The sequence below is a fragment of the Poecilia reticulata genome, chromosome 14 (assembly GCF_904066995.2).
Source record: "Poecilia reticulata chromosome 14, P_reticulata-male-v2, whole genome shotgun sequence".
Classification (NCBI taxonomy): Eukaryota; Metazoa; Chordata; class Actinopteri; order Cyprinodontiformes; family Poeciliidae; genus Poecilia; species Poecilia reticulata.
The window spans coordinates 1,263,588-1,288,610 of record NC_088843.1 but is presented as its reverse complement, the minus strand read 5'-3'; the positions used below and the strand labels follow the sequence as shown (position 1 = coordinate 1,288,610).

General features: G+C 39.5%; 2 long non-coding RNA genes across 2 annotated transcripts in view; both read right to left on the bottom strand.

Annotated features, from left to right (window-relative positions):
• Positions 1-25,023, bottom strand: part of LOC145554811 (uncharacterized) — a 337,275-nt gene that overhangs the window by 12,002 nt on the left and 300,250 nt on the right. The gene's annotated exons all lie outside the window — the stretch shown is intronic.
• The window catches only part of LOC145554810 (uncharacterized), a 42,213-nt gene that overhangs the window by 1,914 nt on the left and 15,276 nt on the right, over positions 1-25,023 (bottom strand). The gene's annotated exons all lie outside the window — the stretch shown is intronic.

The following is a 25,023-nucleotide window of genomic DNA, read 5'->3' as shown; positions in this document are numbered from 1 at the left end:
GATTTCTTACATTTCTATAAAATATGGCTGAAATTAACGCTGAAACATGTAAAATATGTTTTCTCCCTGGATATAAATCTATAAACAGTTTGGTTTCTGTCAAGATGAAAGAGAGGATTAAACAAATATATATTTTTTATATTGGTCAATAATTTAATCTGACATAATTGCCACTGTTGAAATTTGTGTAAAAAAAAAAACAACCCACGGCTCCAATACTTTATGAAATATTTTGATGATTGTGATGAATATCACCACGTTCTACAAACACGAAGGGAATTATTCCAGTTTGTTGTCGTTTACTGAAGGTTTAAAAACCACAGCAAAGGGAGAGCAGCAACTTTGAACCGCCGATGTTCTGCTTCTTTCTCTGGGTCGGCTTTCCTCTACATGCGGACCCGTTGCCACGGCAACCGGCGACACCCACGCTAAAGCTCTGCGCTACAGTTAGCTTCCTGCCTTTGGAGCCGATTCCGGTCCGCTTGGCGTTCACACCGCTTTCGAAGAGGGTCAGAGTTCACTTCAGCCGAACCCAGACAGAGTTCGATTCACATTTCCCCAAACGAACCGAACCTTCCAGACAAGCGAACTACAGTTGGATTAAAACGGACCGAACAGGTGGAAACGCAGCCTTTTGGTAACCCAAAGTACTTTGTGTTTTCCCCCTTGCCTGTCTTCTATCCTTCAGTTATCATCACTGGAAGCTGAAGTGGAACCCAGCATTTCTTTAATCTGTCTCAGTCAGTAAACTCACTTCTAAAATCATCCAAATGCTTATCTAGCACATGTACAAAAAAATAAAAAACAATTTTCCCTTTTTTGTTTCGAGAAATTATTAATGTTCCTTCACTTTTAAAATCCTGGGAGAATGGCAAATAAATATTCAATTTCCCCAGAGGGTATTGAGAAAAAAAGGACTACACAAGCAAGTTGTTCAGTTATTCTGCACAGGAGTGAAAATGCATTAACTCAGCACATTAAAAACCTAAACAAATAAGGAGAGATATTCCTTTTTAATAAATGAGGCTTCAGCAACGAGAATACTGATGAAAAGGGATTCTTAAAGCAAAGACAATATTTTATGCAGAAGGAAGAATATGCTGCTTTCTAAAGCCTAATAAAGCTAAATTATGCTGAGCTGCTGAACTTGTTACAGCCACAAACTGCAAACCGTTTTATTTGGATTGGACATTAAAGAAAAACACAAAGAAATGTGAAGGAAAATAATACAAGGTTTTAGATGAGAGTTATGCTTTTACAGTAAAATATTCGACTCTTTTCTCTGCAAAATCTCATAAAATTGGTCAGATTTAAAGTTTCTCACCTTTACCTTCATATTTTCTAAACTGTTCTTTATTCAGCTCAACCATTTCCAGACCTTTCATCTCTGTTGCATATTATAAAAATTAAAACGACGCGTTGCATGAAAATGGCTTTTCATATAAATTATACACGCAGCTATAAATAACACGACTTCATAAACCTGGCAAACTTTACCAAGTTCAGACCTTAAATATGGACAATCCGTGACGAGCACAGAAGTCCAACAACAGAACACCGCTTGGGTTCAGATCGGGGGGGCCGTTCCTCCCAACCACGCCTCTCCAGGTCTCACTGTCATTGCCCACGTGAGCGTTGAAGTCCCCCAGTAGAACAAGGGAGTCCCCAGGAGGGGCACTCTCCAGTACCCCCTCTAAGGACTCTGAACTGCTGTTCGGCCCGTAAGCACAAACAACAGTCAGAACCCGTCCCCCCACCCGTAGGCGGAGGGAGGCTACCCTCTCGTTCACCGGGGTGAACCCCAACGTACAGGCGCCCAGATGGGGGGCAACAAGTATGCCCACTCCAGCCCGGCGCCTCTCACCGTGGGCAACTCCAGAGTGGAAGTACGTCCAGCCCCTCTCGAGGAGACTGGTTCCAGAACCAGAGCCATGTGTCGAGGTGAGGCCGACTATTTCAAGCCGGAACCTCTCAGCCTCGCACACTAGCTCCGGTTCCTTCCCCACCAGAGAGGTGACGTTCCACTTCCCAAGAGCTTCTGCAGCCGAGGATCAGACCGCCAGGGTCCCCTCCCTCGGCTGCCGCCCATAGCACAATGCACCCGACCCCTTTGGCCCCTCCGACAGGTGGTGAGCCCATCGGAAGGGGGACCCACGTCTCCTCCTCGGGCTGAGCCCGGCCGGGCTCCGTGGGTAAAAGCCCGGCCACCAGGCCTCGCCATCGTGCCCCACCTCCAGGCCTGGCTCCAGAGTGGGGCCCCGGTGACCCGCGTCCGGGCGAGGGAACGGCAGATCCAAAGTTATTCTCCATCATAGGGGTCTTCGGGCTGCGCTTTGTCTGGTTCCTCACCTAGGACCTGTCTGCCTTGGGTGACCAGGGGCATAAAGCCCCAGACAGCAGAGCTCCTAGGATCATTGGGACACTCAAACCCCTCCACCACGATAAGGTGGCAGCCCAAGGAGAGGTAAACATGAATATGTTTTTATAGTTTTATTATAAAAGCTGATACCAAAACATTAAAATGAAAGTCATAATGAAAAGTGATTGAACTGAGCCGTTATCTGCTTTATGTGCATCAAAAGCAACTGAATAATGATGATGATGATTAAATATTTCAGAGGTTAGGTGAGAATTTTGCAGATTAATATGAACGTCTTGGCTGCTTCTCTAAATAACGCCCTTCTGACGAGTTTCCAAAAAATTATACTCAAGAAATACTTCATAATAAAATCACTTAAATAAAAGTAGTAAGTACAGCATAGTGAAAATACTCCTAAAAGTAATTTTTTCTCAGAAAAGTTACTCAAGTAAATGTAACTATTTACAACCCAACTCATAAATACTGAGGTTATTCACTAATTATGCAGCTTCCTGCAGCAAATGGTGGCACCAGATATTCTTTACAGAATTAAACAGCAAAGTGGATTTTCAGAAGTTATTTAATGTTTTGTGTCACATAAAATCTCTGTAAAATACATAAAAAATGTGGTTTTATTGTGAAAATGTTGAATGCTTTTTAAGGAACTTGTGATAAAATTGTGCTCACATTTCATTTTAGGGTCTCTAAATAAACTGTAAACATAAATAAATGTGTGTGAAATATAAGTCAGTGTAACTGGACAGCGTTCGCCATCGACCTCGTTGTGTTTGAAGGTTACAGACAGAAACATCAGCGCCGTGATCAGCAGCCATTAAGTCAGAGTTCAGCTCTGATCCTGACAAATGATGATGTTTTCATGTGAGCCATGATTTGGACATCAATAAAGTCTAATGGCATGTCAGACCTATTAATAGATTATCGCACAGAGCTCATAAAAACACAATATCCCATCAATATCCCATGCACAGTGGTGAAGTGGGTAGAGCTGTTGCCTTGCAGCAAGAAGGTTCTGGGTTTGATTCCCGGTCTTTCTGCATGCAGTCTCCATGTTCTCCCTGTGCATGGTGGGTTTTCTCCAGGTACTCCGGTTTCCTCCCACAGTCCAAAAACATGACTGTCAGGTTAATTGGCCTCTCCTAATTGCCCCTAGGTGTGTGTGTGTGTGTGTGTGTGTGCATGGTTGTGTGTCCTGTGTGTCTCTGTGTTGCCCTGTGACAGACTGGCGACCTGTCCAGAAGACCTGTCCAGGTGACCCCGCCTCTCGCCCGGGACGTTAGCTGAGACGATGCCGCCAGAGCCGCCTAAACCATCGATTCATTTTCTAACACCTTGTCCCTCAGTGGGGTCAGGAGGTGCTGCTGCCTCTCCAGCTAACATACCGGGCGAGAGGAGGGGTCACCTGGACAGGTCACCCTGGACAGGTCGCCAGTTTGTCGCAGGGCAACACAGAGACACACAGGACAAACTACCATGCACACACACACTCACACCTAGGGGCAATTTGGAGAGATCAATTAACCTGACAGTCAACCGGAGGAAACCGGAGTACCTGGAGAAAACCAGCAGCTCTACCAACTGCGCCACTGTGCTGCTCGCCGCCTAAACCAGGGAGTCCAAACTGTTGGCCTTAAAATTATTAAGCCGAAAGCACTTCAGGGCCACAAACATTATTTTATGGGTTTTCAAGCCACAATGTGTCATTTTATAGCTCAATCCAGTAATTATTTCACATTCAGTTATAAAAATGCTACATGTCAAATCTATTAAAGGGTCTCTGTCTCTTTAAGAAGCTCCTACTCTGAGGCTCCGCCTACAGGAAGTCGTCACAACCTAAATTCTGCCCCTTTAAAACAAACATTTTCTGCTTATTTTAATTTTATCTGCTCAGTTATAAACTAAAAATGAAAAATTTGATTTAAATCAACAAAATAGTAAAATTTTTGTTGAAAAATGGAATCATTGTAGATGCGAAACACCAGAAAGGTTTTGAACAGTCGTGTTATTACCAGACAGTTTCACAGTTTATTTGGTTCTAGTTTCTCCAAAAGCTAAGATGAAGGCAGAAACACTGATAATAGTAATTTATCTATGAAAAATAAAGGATGAAAATGGTCCGTCTGCATCCAACACCTGCACCTTCTGCACAAGATTTACTGCGTTCCAGAATTGAGGGGACCGCATAAAATCCTCCACAGGGCCATAAATGGCCCCCAGGCCTCACTTTGGACCCCCAGCTTACAGCAGGAACAGATCAGTGAGTGTTTATAAGAAGCGAATTTGTGTAAATCAGACGCTGACAGACATAAGCAGCAGTGTGCGATATTTCTTCAGACATAATTAAAAATAGCTGCTTTCTTAAGCCGCCTCAGCATTGAAGGTTTTGACGTTTCGGGTTTTTAAATCTGCTCTCTGCTTCACTTGACAGTAAATTTCACTATTTAAAGAACAAAATCCTGTTTCTAAATTTAGCAGCTCTTCATATGTCCTGACTGCTCTGCCGTTATTTTATGGCTGTTTACAGTAACATGGTTCAGCTGCATGAATACAGAATCTCACAGACTTTTATCCTTAAATTCAGCTCAAATGTTTGATTAATCTATGCAAATGTAACATGAAATAAAATTAGATTTTCTTTGACATTTTGTAAATCCTTTTCTCACTGTGTATTAAACTTTCTTTCCTAAGATGCTTCTCTCATGATGTTGAACCTAAATATCCACTACATGTAAATTAAATGGCCTAAAAAGACGAAGTGAATAAAAACTGTGGTGTTAGAAGCAGATGATGATCAGCTTTGGGGATCTGCCATCACTCCTCTTGCATATATTTGACATTCTCCTTTTTGTATGATATAATTTTTAAAATACAGTTTTTCTCCATACAATTCCACGTTTTTAAATATCAAAAATAAAGTATAGAGCAAGTTTATTTGTGCAGCACTTTTCAGTTCAAAGTCATAAAAGCAACAATCAGCCAACAACTGAGAAAACCAGGGAACATTTTCCATCTCAACACCAAAATGTTGATCAGTGTTTCATTTATTATGTTTCTAAATCAGCTCTAACCAGGATTTTAGACTAGATTTAAATGAACTCAGTGTTTCGGTTATTTTCAGTTTTCTGGAAGTTTGTCTGACATGTTTCACAGCTACAGGAACAAATCTTAATCTGCATCGTCCTGGTGAACGTTTTCTTAGATGCTGCGTTGTTTCGATCTTACATCTGCGTCATATCACATCCCAACTTCTCCGTTTTGGTGATAACTGCTTAGCTAATTATTGTAATTATTCTTATTTTAAACAAATAGATACAGTTTTCAATTTAGAAATGAAGTTCTTCCACCCATCCATCTATTTTCTTACACCCTCGTCCCTCAGTGGGGTCAGGAGGAGCTGGTGCCTCTCCAGCTAACGTACCGGGCGAGAGGCGGGGTCACCTGGACGGGTCACCCTGGACAGGTCGCCAGTTTGTCGCAGGGCAACACAGAGACACACAACCATGCACACACACTCACACCTAGGGACAATTTGGAGAGGCCAATTAACCTGACAGTCATGTTTCTGGACTGTGGGAGGAAACCGGAGTACCCGGAGAAAACCCACCATGCACAGGGAGAACATGGAGACACCATGCAGAAAGACCGGGGCCGGGAATCGAACCCAGAACCTTCTTGCTGCAAGGCAACAGCTCTACCAACTGCCCCACTGTGCAGCCCGTTTGAAAAGAAGTTCTGAAGTCTTTTTATTTTTGTCTAAATAGAAGCATTTTGAGTTCTCTCATTAGAAAACAGTTTGGTTTCATTAATGGCATCTAGAGACATAAATTATATTTACGATTCTCCTTCACCTCGTCCTTCTCTGTCCGCCTCCATGACTTATGTTTAATGTAATTATGCACTCTGCAGCCGACTCAACCACATTATTATCCAGCAGGACGTCTAAAGCAAACAGCAGAATAAAAATATTAACGGGTTCTGGGAATAAACACAAATAAACTCACCGTCTTTCAACACCGATCACACAGTTTGGTGATGTGGACTTAAAGTTTTACCACCATGTGACGACGACAAACCTGACAATAAGAACTACGATAAGAACTGTATGGATCTGACCGTGTGTCACAGCAATAATAGTCCCACAGACACAAATACTGCTCTTAAAAACATTCCCGTCTATAAAACTCCTCCAGTCTCACGAAGAAGCAGCACACAGCAACTGCATTTCATCATATTTTCACATTTATTGGTAATTATCGATATTCTCATTGGACAATGGAGAAATAGCAAAAACAACAACAATACAGACAGTTTGGGGTTTTAAATATTATCAATTTGAATTTATTGTGACAACAGATAAAAATTCTTATGACAAAATATTCATCGCGATAAATGATAAACAATACGATTAATGTTAGTTAGAATATAAAGTCTGGAAAGTGGTAAAAAGGGAATTAGTACTGTAAACGTTTTTTGTTGTTTTCAAACACAAAATGTTTGTTTTTTGAGTAAAACCCCCTCATTGGTCCTCTTGGTGAAACAATGATGTGTCCTGTCGTTTCCAAAGCTGAAAACGATCCTTTTCTTTTCGCCTCTCCTCCTCCTGCTCCCTCGGGCCTCCCTGCCGTCTGCCTGCTGTTATATTTCATGTTCAAGATCTCGACCGGGGAATTGAACTCGTGTTCGGAACGGTTATCCTAAATGATAATTAGCGTGGTATTGATACCACCGCTCTAATCTTCACACATGGGCCTCCAGCCACCGAGGTAAACATGTGTTATGATAACTTCCCTTAGTGAGAGGAACAAGAGGCTGCTTCCTTCAGCTCCCAGTGTCAGCTAATTATTTCTGGCCTCCTGCTGTGTTCGCTCTCTCCGACTCATCTACTCCAAACTCTCTCATTAGAGTCCACAGGTCAGCTCTCTTCTTCTGCATCAGCTCAATCCTTCTTCTTACTGCCGTTTATCTACTAGCTTAGTTTCTATTGTTCATAAAGAAGCTTTTTTTTTTGTTGCAAAATATCTTTATTGGAACCAGTCAAACAAATTCCAATGTATAATTGTTACTGTACTTCCTGCTGGAGGACAAAAAGCTGCTTGCTAATGATGACTAGCATTGGTATTAGCTCTAAAGCTGTCAACAGCTCAATCTTAAATGTTCGCCTGATATATGAAAGAAAAATAAACGCAGAGCTTCGCTACTCATTGTCAACAACTAGATAACAAGGTCAGGAAAAAGTTTTAATTTAAAAAACATTGAGGGAGAAGGAAGTAGGTCAGTTATGCTAGCATAACATGTTGATGAGCTGAGGATCTCTGTGTTTTGGTCCAGTTAAAGTAAATGCAGGCGACCCACACACCAACGGTGACAGATCACCAGGTGTTAGCATCAGCTAATCACTGTGTTAGCTTAGCAGCGCTAGCTAAGTTACCACAGCGATCTCTGATTAATAACAACAAAACAAACATCACTCCTGAAAACTGTAACAGACTGAATGTTCTGTTCTTTGTGTGGGAAATGTGTTTTTTGGTGTCGAATCCTGATACTTTAGTGGTGTTGTTGTCAGTTGTTATGGCAACGAGTAGCGTAGCGTAGCCGTCACAGTAAGAAAAAAAAAATTAATTAGGAGTTGTTTATAGTTATAAAAGTTAAAGTTAGAAAGATATAAAAGGAAACAGTTTTTTTTGTCTACATCCTCAAAAAGTGTGTTTCATTTTCTCAAGTTTAAAAACAGGATGTTGAGGGACTTTTATCAGCGCAGCAATAAAGAACGTCCAGCAATTAAAGATGTAAAAGAAATAATATCCTTTGAACAGAATTTGGTGCTAAAAGAGCTGAAGATGCATCAGGAGGTTTTTTTAAGCGGTTTCCTCAGACTCGCAGACACACAGGTCTGATTCCTGCACCGTCACACCAAGCAGAGCCTCATTAAGGAGCAGATGCAGCAGTGAGTGCGCATGATGAATGATTCTTTTTGAAAATCTCCCCATGTGACTTAATAAAAGGCAGCACAGGCTAAAACTGGCTTTTTTCATGAAATAATCCACAATTTAAAAAAGATTTTACTGCCATCTTAAAATGCCGCTAATCCTTAATCAGTGACTAATGGGGATTTATTCAAAATCAATTACTTAAGATAACCAATAAAGAAATATAGAACCCTAACCCTTTCCTCCATTTTGTTCTTTTTTGGACAAGAAATGTCCACTTCCTGTTTGAGTATTTTGTATTATATTGAAAACAACAGCAAGTCATTCATCTACAGATTACTCAATCATTCTGAAGCAGCAAAATCAGTTTATGCATAAGAAAAACAATTTAATAAAAAATAACATCACTAAACTGTCTTAGTTTAGTCAGAAGTTCAAACTGTTAGACCAGTGGTTCTTAACCTGGGTTCGGTCGAACCCCAGGGGTTCGGCGGAGCCTCTGCCGTCGAGGTAAAGACACCTGTGTAAAGTCTTGATGACGCCCCGCTTTGCCATCACTTGCTGCAGAGGATCACGTTACATTGTTTAGCCAATCAGAGGATCACGTTACATTGTTTAGCCAATCAGAGGATCACGTTACATTGCTGAGCCAATCAGAGGATCACGTTACATTGCTTAGCCAATCAGAGGATCACGTTACATTGCTTAGCCAATCAGAGGATCACGTTACATTGCTTAGCCAATCAGAGGATCACGTTACATTGCTTAGCCAATCAGAGGATCACGTTACATTGCTTAGCCAATCAGAGGATCACGTTACATTGCTTAGCCAATCAGAGGATCACGTTACATTGCTTAGCCAATCAGAGGATCACGTTGCATTGCTTAGCCAATCAGAGGATCACGTTACATTGCTTAGCCAATCAGCACTGAGCTCCACTCTCAGCATGGATTTGAACTTGTGTCTTTATTTACTTCAGCAAAGCTCAGTTTTTACCAAATTCTGTAGCTTTCGGTGAACTTCTAAATCTGCTCCTTAGTCGCATCTTTTCGGGGTTGCTACTGCCTCTAGTGGCGTGGGGGTGGTAGCACAACTAATATAATTACATTACTAAGTCTTTATTATTTATTATTAATTTTTTATTATCTTAAGAATGTAGAGCTAATTAAATGATCTAAAGACCTTAAAGTGGTTCCAGTTTCTCTCGATGGCCAACCTGTTGAAACTGTGGCAGATTTTAAATACCTTGGGTCGTTCCTGGTCAGTCAGCTCAGCTGTGCTGAAAACACTGACTATATTTTGAAGAACTGATCTCAGAGACTCTACCTTTAAGAAGACTTAGTGATCTATGTCTTGAATTTGGGGGGAAAAAATCATATTTTATTTGTCACTATAGAAGGGTTCAGTGAATGCGCATATGAAACCTCTGGGTTCGGTACCTCAAAAAAGGTTAAGAACCGCTGTGTTAGACTATAAATGTTGTTTTTTTACGCTTCTAGAAGTTACCAGCAGCTGTTCCCAAAAATAAAAGTAAATAAAAATGTAACTTATTTTATTAGAGGCATTAATTTTGAAATAATTTATAAAAGATGTTAGAAATTACTGACACATTTTAGTTCTGAGCATTTTTATTCAAACATTTAAAAATAAAATTTATCCCAATGCAATTCATTGCAGACGAATTACATTCATGTCCAATTATCTGAATATTTTGAGTCCAGTTCAACCCAGATGCTGTTTGAATGAATAATCATTATTATCTTTTGAAAGAGACTCAGCACTGAGCCAGGAACACTTTCCATGGCAAAGGAAACATTCGGTGTTGTGAAGAAAACACATTTCCTAAATTTAAACATTTCTTTCTTTACATTCTTTGACAAACTAATTTTAATGTCGGAGAAATTGAAAAATTAAAAAGGCGGATTGATGAAAAGTGGTAATTTACTTCAGCTACTGAGAGACCGTTCAGGATTTTAATCTGTTTTAGAGATTAGAGAGAATACTGAACCTGAAACAACCTGCAGCAAACAAATCGCCATGTTTCCTTTTCTCCTGGTTTCACTTTAATGCTTTTTGCTCACTGTACAAATTAAATGTATTCCATTTAAAGTGGAAGTATAATTATATCCTTGCAGGCAAACAAATAACTGTCCTTTGACTGGAAACCTCACCTATTGAAAGCTGCATGGACACAAACAGAGGAGCGTATCTGTCATGTTTGTCAATGTTGAATGCATCTGCATATTTCTGCACACAGGATCTGCTGACTCTGCAAAATAATCTGGTCATTGCTATCTTCATTAGGGCTGAACCGATTCCTCGAGTGATTCGAGAACCTCGATTATTAAAATCCCTTGAGGAAAATGTTCCTGCCTCGAAGCTTCGTTAATTTATGTTTTATCATTTAGCGCCCCGTGTTTCAGCCGGAACATTATTTGCGTTGCGCGGAGCTCTGACTTCCGCCTCTGAGTTGTTGACGGAAGCTACGTGTTAGCGGCATAACGTCCAATCTTCAGGTTCGGCCCGCGGGGATTTTACTGATTGGTGATAATTCCGGGTTTCCATCGTTTTTGTGGGACCAATAAACATCCTTAAAATGACCGGCGCGATGCCGGGAGTCCGGCAGCCTTTCTGCTCCGGAGCTGCTGGTTGAACGGCGGGAAGAAGCTGAGGAGGATTTCTACAGGTGAGCGGAGAGACTGAACATGGCGGGCGGCTGAGGGTTGATGCTTACAGGGTCAGAGCAGCTTTACGGACGAACCGCACAATAAACTTATATCATCCCGGTCTGAACAAACGGGAGGCGGAACATGGCTGGTAGATGAGTTTCTGAACGGAGGAGCCGTAAATATCCCGTGTTGCTCCCCCGGTCTACAAAACAGTAACTGGTAGGGAAGCTCAAAGGTGGAAAAAATAGACTGATGTTGATATCCGATAGTAACACTGGTGTAATGGTAGATTTACCAATATTTTATTTCATAATTGTTTTTATCCGATTACTCGATTAATCGTAAGAAAAATCTATAGATTACTCGATTACTAAAATAATCGTTTACAACAGCCTTAATCTTCATACATCGGTGGCGTTTTGTTCCGCACCGTTCCCATCAAACTGATGATTTCCTTTTGTTTTGACATATATATAAAAGTGATTTTGGCTGGCAGCAGCTGAGGAGGAGCGAGGTGAAGGACGAGCAGCCATTCATGCTTTTAGGCTGAAAAACCAGCCCAAATTAGCTCCATCATAAGCAGGTTTGCCAGCTGTCCATTTAAGCTTCTCGTGTCCCTAAAGTCATTCCTTTATGTCAAGATCAGAGACTATAAATGTGATTTGGGGGGAGAAGCAGCGAAGCCGTGATTGGCGAGTTACAGCTCTGCGTGCGATCCTGAAGGTCGAGCTCCAGGCGGCGTCAGATTTGGTCTGATTAGCTGGGCTGCTCACAGATTACTTCAGGTACACACCCTCCGCGCCTCGCTTTTATTAGAGCCATAGGGGTCTTTGCTGTAATTCATGTGAATAAATGGAGTGTTTAAATGATTTATGATTGATTTAGTGGAGATGGAGGTTTCTGCAACACAGATAACAGCATCCGCAGGCGTTCTCTAACTAGGACCATTCATCATCACATGGCCTTTTATGACTAAATCTATTCCAGGGGACAAAATGTGCATTTAGATGTCAGACTGTGCAGTTGATGCTTTTACATCCACAAAAAGGAGATGGTTTGATACTTTTGACTAATTAAATATTTGGATTATTGGGATTATCTTTTATTTTTTGGTTTATTGAGCAAGTCATAAAATATTAGAAGCATCAATAATGAAACGAAGAGCCTCATGTTAATAAATGGAACAAAATTTAGACGTAATAGAAAAACTAAAACTAACCACCTGTAACCTGAGATGTTTCCTTTTACACGGTTATGAATATCAAATGAATAAATGTATAAATTAAAGTAAATATTAATCTAACCCCAAAATGATTAATATATTTTGGAAACTATTTTTATTCAACAAGAATTTTTTTCCTCCCCAATAGAAAATGACATTTTTCTAAATTCTCAGAAAATGTAATATTTCTCGGAAAATTATTGTCTTTTATTTTTAAAAAGTACATTTAATTTAAAAAAATATGTCAAAAGATATGGTTTGTGTAATTTTGTTGTAAACCTGTCAAACTTTCTAAATACCAGTGGAAATATGCAAAAAGGTCAAAAGCAAAATAAAGATAGTTTAATTTAAAATATGGGGGACTGCTCATATTTTATGACATTTGTTAAATAAAGTGTAAATTCTAAGAATAAAAAAAAATCATATTGTATTTCTTATTAATATTGAAAAATGTCTCACATTTTCTAACAGAAAAATAACTTCTTGTTGAAATAAAATTAATTATAAATTTGGTGAATCATTTTGGGTTTAAATTAATAATCATTTTATTGACATAAGTACAATTTTGCTCCAAAGACATTTATTCATTTGATGTCCATCATATAAAATCAGGCTGAAGGAAACCAGAACAAGTTACAGCTGGTTAGTTTTAGTTTTTCTGTGATGTCGGTAAATGTGGGTGAAGTCAATAATTCCTTAATATTGGCGAAAAAGTTCCCAGTTCCACTGGCAGATTAATTTATTTATAACCGGGAAAAATGTCTTGTGAAATAATCTGCCAATGGAAATCTAACTGGGTTGCTAGGTAACGGGCGTGGCGTGGCTGGGGTTGCTAGGTAACTAGCCAGGCGTGAACTGCACCATTGCTAGGTAACGGTGCAGTTCTCTTTGTGAAACAATCTGCCAGTGGAACTCTAACTGGGTTGCTAGGTAACGGGTGGGGCGTGGCTGGGGTTGCTAGGTAACGGGCGGGGCGTGGCTGGGGTTGCTAGGTAACTAGTCGGGCGTGCTAGGTAACTAGCCAGGCGTGAACTGCACCGTTGCTAGGTAATGGTGCAGTTCTCTTTGTGAAACAATCTGCCAATGGAAATCGAACTGGGTTGCTAGGTAACGGGCGGGGCATGGCTGGGGTTGCTAGGTAACGGGCGGGGCGTGGCTGGGGTTGCTAGGTAACTAGCCGGGCGTGGCTGGGGTTGCTAGGTAACGGTGCAGTTCTCTTTGTGAAACGATCTGCCAGTGAAACTAGAACTTCTTCACCAACATTCAGGAATTATTGACTTAAAACAAAGTCATATTTCTTGCTGTAACGTTACTTGTAAGTTAGTTTTGTGTCATTTGAACTACCATATTTGTAGATTTTGTGTTTCTGCAGTGTGACCTGGAGAGGTAAAAGGAAAAAACAAAACCGCCCTTCTTTCAGGAAACGACCGAACCAGAGATTAATCTGTTAGTAAATGATACAAGCAGTCAGGGACATCCTGCACAATTGGCCAAAATTTCCAGGAGATTTTGTATAATTTTTGTATTATTAATTTCTTGTGACTGAATGAGTCTTTACACAAAGTCTACAAATTTCAAACTGGGTTGAGGTCATTATTTTAGAAGGCCACTCAAAAAACTTTATTAAAGTTTTATAAAACTGTACAGAACTGACCTGAACACAACCTTCATTCTGTTGTAAACTAGAAAATGCTTTAACTGTCCGCATTGAAATAAGTTTCACATCTTCACTGAGCTTGAAGTGCCTGATCCTCAAACATGGAGAAGCCAAAAATCACTATAACTGCTTTATCTGGCCACAATGTAAAGAAAAACATATCAAGGTTGTAGTAGCTTCATGTTGCTGCCACGACACAAAGTGAATGAAATAGTGAACACATGAAGAGATTTTGGACTTTCTACCCTGAAAACAATTCAGAAAAAAGTGAAAACTAAACAGAGTGAATACATTCATCCATCCACTTGTCCCTCAGTGGGTCAGGAGGTGCTGGTGCCGATCTCCAGCTAGCGTTCCGGGCGAGAGGCGGGGTCACCTGGACAGGTCACCAATCTGTCGCAGGGCAACACAGAGACACACAGGACACACACCTACACACACACACTCACACCTAGGGGCAATTTGGACAGACCAATTAACCTGACAGTCATGTTTTTGGACTGTGGGAGGAAACTGGAGTACCTGGAGAAAACCCACCATGCACAGGGAGAACATGGAGACTCCATGCAGAAAGACCGGGAATCGAACCCTGAACCTTCTTGCTGCAAGGCAACAGCTCTACCAACTGCGCCACTGTGCAGCCTGAATACATTCATGTTTTTCCTAAATATTGGTAATTATCTATACGGTATATCACATCAAGTTGCAAGTGAAAGATAATAAAAATGTAAAACTTCTTCTGAGATACCAAAGTAAATAATAACATATTTAAACCCCAGGATGCCCAGAAAGCATGAACTGAGGTAACACAATCTGAGTAAGTATAGCGCTGATGCATAAAACATAAACTGCACACACATCACATGAATTTTCATATTTGCATACCAGCAGGCAAAATCACAAAGCAGAAATGCTGATGGTAAAGAACGAGGCGGAGAGGGAGAGCATCTACAAACCGCAGCAGATGTGGAGGAGTGAGGGCATCAGAGCTGGATGATGCGCTTCTCTACCTTTCATTCCTCTGCTTTTGCAGCCAATAGACACAAAACATTTATTTATTTTTTCCTCAGAGTGGCCAACTGTACGTTATTCCTATCTCGATTTGATACAGTGGAGCAGGTGTGTCAAAATGCAAACTCATCTGCATTTTGGGTGAAAGTGAACCTAATCTGATGTTTCAGGTTCTGAAAAATGATTTAATAAAAAATCTCCCATCTGTCATCACACCAGAAATTCGACAAACAAACGGCCTGCATCACGCCAGGTCTGTCCTTAGACTCTTAAAATAATGGGAGGGTCTAAAAGTTATCAAAGCAATTTAAACAGTTCCAAATATAAACATTTATTACAAAATTTGGTTCTCAACTAAGTGAAGTACATTCCAACTACCCACAGAAAAATCAAGAAATAAATCAATTTCCATTTGCATGATTTATCGTTTCGTTTTTCTACCGAAAACTGGATGACAAAAGTTTTCAGTTTGGTGTTTTGGTCTCAACTGGATCCTTTGTTTGGAAGAGAGAGAGAGAGAGAGAGACTTCATAACTGATTTTATTGGTAGCATCTCATTTTGTTCATTTATTTTGGATATTTAAAATGTCTTCCAGGTCCAGTGTAAGTTATTATCTTTGGACCTAAAGAGGAATGATCTACAATTATAGACCAAGAGTTATAGATCTAGAGTCAGCCCACAGCTTCAGTTATTCCAGCTGCAATTGCCCAGTTCTACATCATCTAGTTCTACAGTCCATCACTGAAAGACTTTAAACTTCTGGTAGTTTCTAAATCACGGAATTAAAGATTAAAGATCTGCTGTTGGATCAACCTTTCAAACCTTCCAAACCTTCCACACCTTCCACACCTTCCAGGCCTTCCAAACCTTCTAGACCTTCCAAACCTTCCAGGCCTTCCAAACCTTCCAGACCTTCCAAACCTTCCAGACCTTCCAAACCTTCCAGACCTTCTAGACCTTCCAGGCCTTCCAAACCTTCCAAACCTTCCAGACCTTCCAAACTTTCTAGACCTTCCAGACCTTCCAAACCTTCCAGGCCTTCCAGACTTTCCATACCTTCCAAACCTTCCAGACCTTCCAGGCCTTCCAAACCTTCCAGGCCTTCCAAACCTTCCAGGCCTTCCAAACCTTCCAGACCTTCCAAACCTTCTAGACCTTCCAAACCTTCCAGACCTTCCAAACTTCCAAACCTTCCAGACCTTCCAAACCTTCCAGACCTTCCAAACCTTCCAAACCTTCCAGACTTTCCAAACATTCCAAACCTTCCAAACCTCTCAAACATGGAGAAGCAGCAGCATTCAGCTTCTATGCACCATGAATCTGGAACAAACTTCCAGAAAACTGAAAAACAGCCGAAACACTGAGTTCATTTAAATCTAGACTAAAAACCTGGTTATAGTTGATTTAGAAACATAATAAATAAAACACTGATCAACATCCTGATGTGTAACAATGACAAAATGCAATATTTCAATTATTGCCAGCGTGTTTTATAACTTTGTTATAAAACAAAGTTGTTGCTGAAATGTGCTGCAAAACATTCGTTTGATGTTGACTAGAAAGTTTATTAATCTCAGAGAATATCTTCTTGCATTATTGTACTTGTAAATTGTTTGAAAACAACAACATAATCGTTTATCACAACAACTTCTGGGACAATTCATCATTTTGAGACAACCCTATTTATGCAAACGTATTAAATAAAAAGCCCGTTTATGGTCTCCCCCCCCCAGCTAATGTTTTCTGGAGCCGGGTCTGCTAACCGTCTCTGAGCGCTAACCGCCTCCGACAGTCCGTGGAGCAGCCAGGGCTCATCTCGCCTGCGCCGCTTGCTCACCTCTAAACGAGGCTGTCAGGCGCAGCCATAGTGACGCCTGCCACCTCTAATTGGCAGTGCATTAACAATCAAATCAGGCTAATTAGCCGGAGCATGGCAGCGAGGAATAATAATCTCAGTGTATGCAACTGTGGCACATTCCTGCTCCGCTGCTGCCATCCTATTTTGCATTTTCTAATTTCTTATGGACAATAGAAGGAAATTAGGAAGCTGGAGGAGTACAACAGATCCAGTGAGAAAGAAAAGACGGCACTGAGAATATTTAAGCCAGGTTTGTTCAGCTTTGTTAAATCTGTTACGGTCTATAAAATGTTTTGTATAAATTCGTGTTGTGTTCCTGTTTTTCTCTGTAGTTCAGTTTGTCTTGGTTTCACAGTGCTGTGCTTTCGTCTCCATGTTTATTCACTCAGAGTTTTGCTCTTTGCTTTCCAAATAAAACTAACTTTAATTGCCTGTTACAGCCCCGGTGTTCTTGGTGTATAGACCAACAATGTTATCTTTTGTCCCATGTTGTGATTGAAACATCTTTTGGAACATTAGTTAACATTAGTAAATGGTAATAAATGGGGTTTTTTGCACTAGTGGCCTTTACTGACCAGTAAATAGACAGGAAACAGGATGGAGAGAGGAGGAAGACAAAAGGGCGCAGATCGGGAATCAAACCCACGATTGTAGCCTACAGGAACTCCAAATAAAGACATTTCATGGAGGAACTTACAGTTAACACTGATTTGAGTGATGTAATGATTTAAAGTATTACAGAAGAAGGTTTCATTGCATTATTAAAACAGACAGGCAACTCTGGAAGAAGGACAAGAAGAGGGAGGAACGTAAAGTTTAAAAAACAACGATGACATTTTGTCACATTCAGAGACGGAGATGGTGGGTCAGTCCGGTTGTTTTGGAACCATGCATGTCTGAACAATCATTCAATCTCCATGGCAACCAGTCAGCAGTGAAAATGCCTGAGTGGACCTAGCTCCACCTTTGAGGCACAGCTCCTCCCCCACTCCGCTCCTTCAGACTAGCCAGCAGCAATTAGCAAACATCTTGTGAAACTGTGCATCTGCTGAGCTGGTCTAGACTAGAATCCCACCTGGTTAGAGTTGCTTTTGTACCACAAAAGCATTACTTGGAAAAATTTAATGTTTCAAATGTTGATGTTTGTGTTTTTATGATGTAAAGCACCGACTTGTTGAAATGTGCTACACAAATAAAATGTGATTTGAGCTCATGCTACTTCAGGTAAAAACATTAAAGGGTTCATAGAGGAGCCATGTTGGGATGACTTCCTTCAGAAACAGCAGGAGTTTAATTAAAGAGACGGATGATAAATTACAAAGTCAAATTTCTTCTAAGTCGTATTTAATATATATATATATATATAGCATTTTTATAACAACTTAAGGTAACATAACTACTTGATTGTGCTAAAAACATGATAGCGTGGAAAATACACAAAACATTTTGCACCAAACTAGATCAACACAGCAAAGTGTCAGGATAAAACAAAAGCGTTCATCACAACCAATCTAGATTCCTTCAGTTTAGCTCTTTTCTTTTTGCTCTAAAAGACCTTGAAGCTAGCAACTTCCTGGGGATGGAGACATCAAGAGGGCCTGATCGGCCAATCAGACGCAGGCTTGATTATGATGAAACCCAAATGATGCCGGAATAAAATAATCATCTTATTTCTTCATTCCACACGGTTTAGACAAGAAAAGCACTGAAAACCGTTTAAACAATCCAGCCAGGTAAAACAGAACAACTACTGAATAAAGGGACGTGTTCAGAATTAATATTTAAGTAAGGATTATTTGTCAAAAATAAAGACGTCCTTTCAGACATGAAAAAGATTAAATCCTTCAGGGATATTTGAAATATGGACTTTAAATTTTATACCTATTATTGAGTATTAGCCTGAAGGGAAACACATTTTTTGATGCAGAACTTTCAGAAACTAAAACTACACGAGGAATTTACAGAGAAATGACAGGAGAGTGATTTTTATTTTGTTTCAGCGTCTATAAATGCTAAATAAATTAAAACGATAAAACATTAACCATTCAGTGAACACACTCAACCCAGTCCTTTAACAATCCGTCCTATTTTACACACCAACAACAAAAACACACATGAGCAATATCATTAATTACTCCTCGTGCCCTGGATGGATGCTCTGTTTGCTTTGCATGAGGCTGGTGTTATGTGGGTCATCCTCTGTGTTTGGCCTGTAAACCATGAAAGGCTTTGCTTTCAAATGAGTAATTAGGGAACCGAGATGCAGAGCTTTGTTTTATTTGTTTTCCCCTAAAGAGTCTAATAAAGAGCTGAGCGAGAAAATGAGCGAGGTGGAAAAGAATCGAGGTGGAAAAACGACAAATTTGGTCACAACAGGAAGTAAACGCTTCCTTAACAGACTGTGCATGTTTAAACTGTAAGCCATCTGTTTTTATGTACGATGTAAGGGATGTAGAGGAGCTTTATATGTTGTTACCCAATTGTTAAATATCCAAATATGGCCTGCAGCATCACAGATGGAGGCATCGGTGGTGATGATGTCCAGCACATAAACTGGATTAAACTGGACACATTTTTTACTCATTCTTTAAATCTAACAACATTTTTGTCAGAGGTTTGTGCAGCAAAAATTTTAATTTGTGCCGCTAACATTTTAATAAAGACGTTTCCAGAGATCCAATATCTACAAAGCAAAATCAACACAAACAAAAAACGTAACTGAGTCGATTGAAACCAAATTTGGTTGACCTCTGATGACCTCTAGAGACTTTTTTTTTTATCAGTGTCGCTTTTTGTGACGAGGCAGCTCTGGAAGAAGTGCTGGCTGACTTTTTGACCTTTACATTTTCATTATTATCAAAGAAAAAGCAGCACAAATAATATTTTTTGCTGCACAAATGTAGTCGAGTTGATTGATCCGAGTAACGCAGGGGGCCTGGTTGACCTTTCATGACCTCTGGACACATTTATTATCAACTTTAAAATGATAGTGGCACAAGCAAAAGTTTTATATGCGAGAGAGATTTCTGATTAAAAGTTCCTGAACTCCTTACCTAAGAAAAACTATTTAGTAAAATGCTTCAGTCATGTTAATTTTAACGCCACTTGATGTACTCAGATAAAAGATTCGACTCTTGGAAGAAGATCTTACGATAAACAAAACTAAAAACTGCACATCTTATCTAAAGGTGGAGAGCGCTGCATGAATAAAATGCTCTCCTGTGACTCCTAATGATTTATTTTCTGTCATGACCATGAAAACAAACACATCCAATCCTCCTCCTCCAGACGCTAAATTCAATGACCCTTTTATTTTATTGTCTCTATTGTTCAAATTACTGTCAGCAGAAAGCTGCAGTTTACTGTACTTCTCTTTTTTAACTTCTGCTGAAAGCGTAAAAGATCATAATTATTTATGTCATATTATGCAATCAGCATGCCATTTTCAGAAATGGCAGGATTAATTAAGCTGTCAAAACATTTTTCTAAGCTGTCCAATCACAGCTGCCGTCCTCTGGTGTTACAATTATGACTCAAACTATTGTCACGGCTTTGATAGATGTGGGAAAAGAAAACTCCAATTTCTCATTGTAAGATAAAGCTGCAACTTATGATTACACGTGTGGTTAAACTAAATCTGTTATTTAAAAGCCGCAGATGACAAAACGCATTACAGAACAAGGATGGTTTAAACTGAACCCGTGTGTGAAACGCCGAGTTTAAAAAGACGATGCCTTTATGATGTTTTAATGTTTTCAAACCACTTTGAAACGCCTTGTGGATGAAACACGGCAAATAAACATGATTGATTGATTCATTCATTAACTTCTTAAACAAAAGAAAATGGAAAACAAGACGACTACTGTAAGGGTTTTGCTTTTTGAAACCAATTACAGCAGCGAATCTGCTTTTTTTTGCAGATGGCAGCACACACACACACACACACACACACACACACACACCTTACTCCCATTTAATTTGCTCACGCTTTACCCTCACATACAAATTGACAAACGTGTTTACCATCATTACCAAAAGCTCGCCTGTGCCTCCTCGTCAGCACAATTAGCAGGAGGGGAGTAATCGCAGCTCTACCTCACCCAGCACAGCTGCTGGCGGAAAGAACACCGAACACAATTAACATCCAGAACCCAATTAGCAAACAATGAAAGGTAACACAACCCGATGGTGCTAGTTAACCACAGAGGAGCTGGATGCTGACAGCGTGTCAGGGTGGAGAAAGGTCAAAGGTCGACACAAGATCAGTAAGCAGTTTGAACATTTTATCTTTTCAAGAAACTAAATTGTTTTTCTTTACTTCTTCAACTATTGGAAAACAATAAAGAAATTAAAATATGTTTTCCTGAATATTGGCCAAGATGTGCTTAAATATGAATTGATTGTTTTGGAAACAGTCCACGCATTTGGCATGTGGAGGTGAGTGAACATTAACCAGAGCAGACTGAGCATGTGCCTAGTGTAGAATGAGATTTAATTAACTTTTGCTTAAATTTCCTAACTTTGGTGCATATGGGTGGTAAATGGTGCCTATAAACTAAATTTTAACATGTTTAAAAGCCTAGCTTAGCATGATGCTACAGTTTCAGAAGGAGATAAATGTTTAACTTTATTTAGCTAACCCATAACAATTTGTCTGATTTTGATCAAAGCTTATTGTTTTATGTAATTACAATTTTAAAAGTATGAGATTGCTGCAAAGTAAAATGAACGGATATATATTTTACTTATTGGGGGAGGTTTTATGCAGTTCCTAGAAAATATTTTCATTTAGTCCGTTTGCAAAATGTCAAAGTAACAACAGAATTTATTCATTCAAATTTAGATTTCACATAAATTAAGATTACCACACTTTTAAACAATTTGGGAATACCCAAAAATTACTTTCTAACTTCTGATTATTTTTACAACACGTCAAACGCTGCTTACATGTAAGGAATCACAGGAAAAAAAGTATTTTAAAAAGTTGGATATCAAAAAGATCCTTTTGGAACTGCACAATGGTGTGAAGGTTATCTGTTCAAACATTTCTACGTAGACACCACTGGCATCACTGTGCCATTATCTGAAGTTTACAGAGTTTTCTGAAGGTAAGACCAGAAAAGTCACGCAAGTAGGAAGAAGCCATTAATCCAAATAAAAAATAAATTAAACATAAAACTTAACTTTGCAGTTTCCAAATGAATTTAGGCGCCAAATACTTTATATTTTATTAAAAAGTCCTGTAACTTAATGACTTATGTTACTATTGGAAGAAAAAATAAGCAGCTTACATCAGTTTAAATCCTGTTCATTAATGGGTGACAATGACCAAGTAACCCAACAAATCAATTACAAAGTGGCTTAAAGACGCCAAAGTTTTTAGTGTCCATCACAAATCCAGTTTGTTAAAACGACAAGGAAAAAGTGCGAGATATAAATCCAACTCCATTCTGTTCATATTGTAAATCGGTTTAACAAGCAATTCTAATAAATACTAAACTTCAGGAAAAAATGTTCTGCATTTAGGAAATATAAACAACTGGTGATTCTAACTGAATCATATCAGAAAGAAGGAAACACATTAAAAACAAATATGTATATTCGCCTGGATTGCAGCATTTTAAGTAACCACAGATATCGCACCATGTAGTGTTTTCAGCGTAGCTGTTGGTGACACCGAGTTAAACCACAAATGAAGACCCTGGAGTTCAGGTGTAGCTTGTTTAATTGTCTTCATGAACATGTGGTGAAAACTGAAATGACAAAAAAATATGCTCTATCTCAACATGCAGAGACAAATTAAGTGGTTCAAAATAACATTACAGGAAATCAACAATAACATCCAACTAAACAGTATAAACTGCCATATGATGCAACTTACGGCGTTCCTGCATGACAATTCACAGTGAATGGCATCGGATAACATTTCCATGCTGCCTCTTTCATGTGAACCTTTGTTTTGAAGCAAAACCGGAATACCGGAAGTACGTAACCGGAACCGGAAGTAGAATTTACCGATAATGCATTTTTTTTATAAAAACTTATATAAAGCATAAATTGTTTGTCTAAACAACTTGCAATCATTTTTAATTACACTGAAATACTTTTAGAATTATCTATTTAACCTTATGAACTTATTTATTTATAGAAATGTCTTAAGGACAACACACACCATATTAATAGAAATATTTGCTTTTATTTTTTTTAGCAAGTTTAACATCAAATCTGTATTTAATTAGCGGCATAATTGATGGGAAATGTTTCAGGTTTTTCCTGTACGTTTAGGAGATGTTTAAAGATTGTGCTTTTGCTGCAATCTTTAAATATTAATCCCATGAGAGACTCAACCCTTCAGTATATAAAGATGTTTGTTTTGCGCTGCATCCAGAAAGATGATTGTTAGCTGAGTGGTGATGTGGTCAGTGGCTGAACTGAGGTAAAGAGACAAATATTACAGAGGAGGAAGGAAATAATGTAGTCCAAAATAAGGATGTGATTAAAGTGGAAACGACAGAAAAGGAAGGGATGGATGTGAGCCTGCAAGAGGATATGAGTGGCACTGACCAAGAAATGTTGGACAGGTAATTACCTTGGAACTGCAAATCTCAGAAATTTAATGGCTGCAGAAAAAAGGTAAAAGACGACGGTATAGTGCAGATGAGCAGCAGACTGCAGGGCACTTCTTTTAGATTCAGTTCTTACGCAAGGGACAATTTAGTGAATCTTGTTCACACTATGCATAAAGAAAATCCTTGGTGAGTGAAGACTCGCATATCGAGGCGGATTAGAAATATGAAAAGAGCCCAAAAGTAAAAACTCTAAAGTTCGCCGCCTTTCATATCAATATCCAGAAATCCCAAAGTCAAGGGAAATCTGAACTGAATGGAAGAATACACACGAGTACAGATGGACAAAACAGACAATTTGAAACTATACAAGATCCAACAAATGTATAAGTTTAAACAGCCTTCTTCCCATAGAAACAATTACTTGTTTCTGTGGCACTGCAGTGTTTAGCTATGGCGTGTGCACTTATTGGAAAATAATCCAAATGTTATATTTGTGACTGGCAAATCAGGGCCACGGCCAGACGAACTGCAAAATTGGGTGATTTTGGTCACACATTTCTTTGAGAGAGAAACTGATTCTCTCACAAAAAAGAAATCCAAACAGTTTGGACAAACTAGCCAAACTATTAGGCTAGCTATGCTAGTTTGTGTAGCCAGATTAGCCTAAACCCTTTCTACTTAAGAGAGAGAGACTAATTTATGCGCTGTGGGACAACACTGTGTATTATCCAGCTGTAGAATCTCAACTGATTTGCAGCATTTCAATTGGCTAAAGATACTGATGACTCTGCTGTTGCCGGGCAGATTAGAGATGGTTAAGAAGCTGAGTACAGCGCGCTGGTGGACAGTGTTGCCAGATTGGGTGAGTTTCCACCCAGTTGGGTTGCTTTTGAACGCATTTGGCTGGAAAAACAATTTTAGAAACGTTTCAGAGAAAAAAAAAGTCAAAACTGCAGAAAAGTAGAAAACTTTTAATAAAATGCAGTGTTAGTCCACTTATTAGCTTATTTTGAATATGAACAAAACAACAAACAATCAAAGATGGCTGCAGAGTTCAGGGGAAACAGGATCAGAACCTTCCTGGTTTCCATCATGGGAGAAGATGGTTGAGGAATTTAAAAACCTCTGTGTTCACCTGGAAGAGAGACTAGACTTTAGATAGGACAGTTTTCTACAAACAGGGACGGAGCAGACTGTACTCTAGGGTTTCTTTATGGGACTAGAGGTCTTCATTGAACGGCAGAGAGAGAACGGGAAGAGATCCGGGGAAAACTGAGGGAACGACTGCAGCGTCTGTGTTAGCTGTGCCACCAGTTTTCTCCAACTCCGTTATTCACAGCGTAATCTTTTCTGCCATCATCATCATCATCATAGTGCTTTAGCTTCAGAACCAGAGGAAAATAAAAAAGGCTGGTTCTGTTCTGGGGCGACGATGCCAACAAGCGGACCAGGCCAGGTTTTTTGTTCCAGCATCTAAACTCTTCTCCTGCTTGCTCCTCGCTGTCCCTCCTGCTACATCCGGTTAGTTTCCCCGTTTCTTCCCAGCTGGATTTCTCCTGGGATTTCTGGTTTTTGTTCTGCTCTGGCTCCCTGGGACTTTTTTAAGTTTGTCCATCATTTTTTCAATAAATATCCTTCATTTATTCAACGTCTCTGCCTTTTTGGGTCCAACAATCCTGCGGATGATCTTCATGAGATTGTTTTAAAAACAACAGAGTCTTCAGTCAGAGG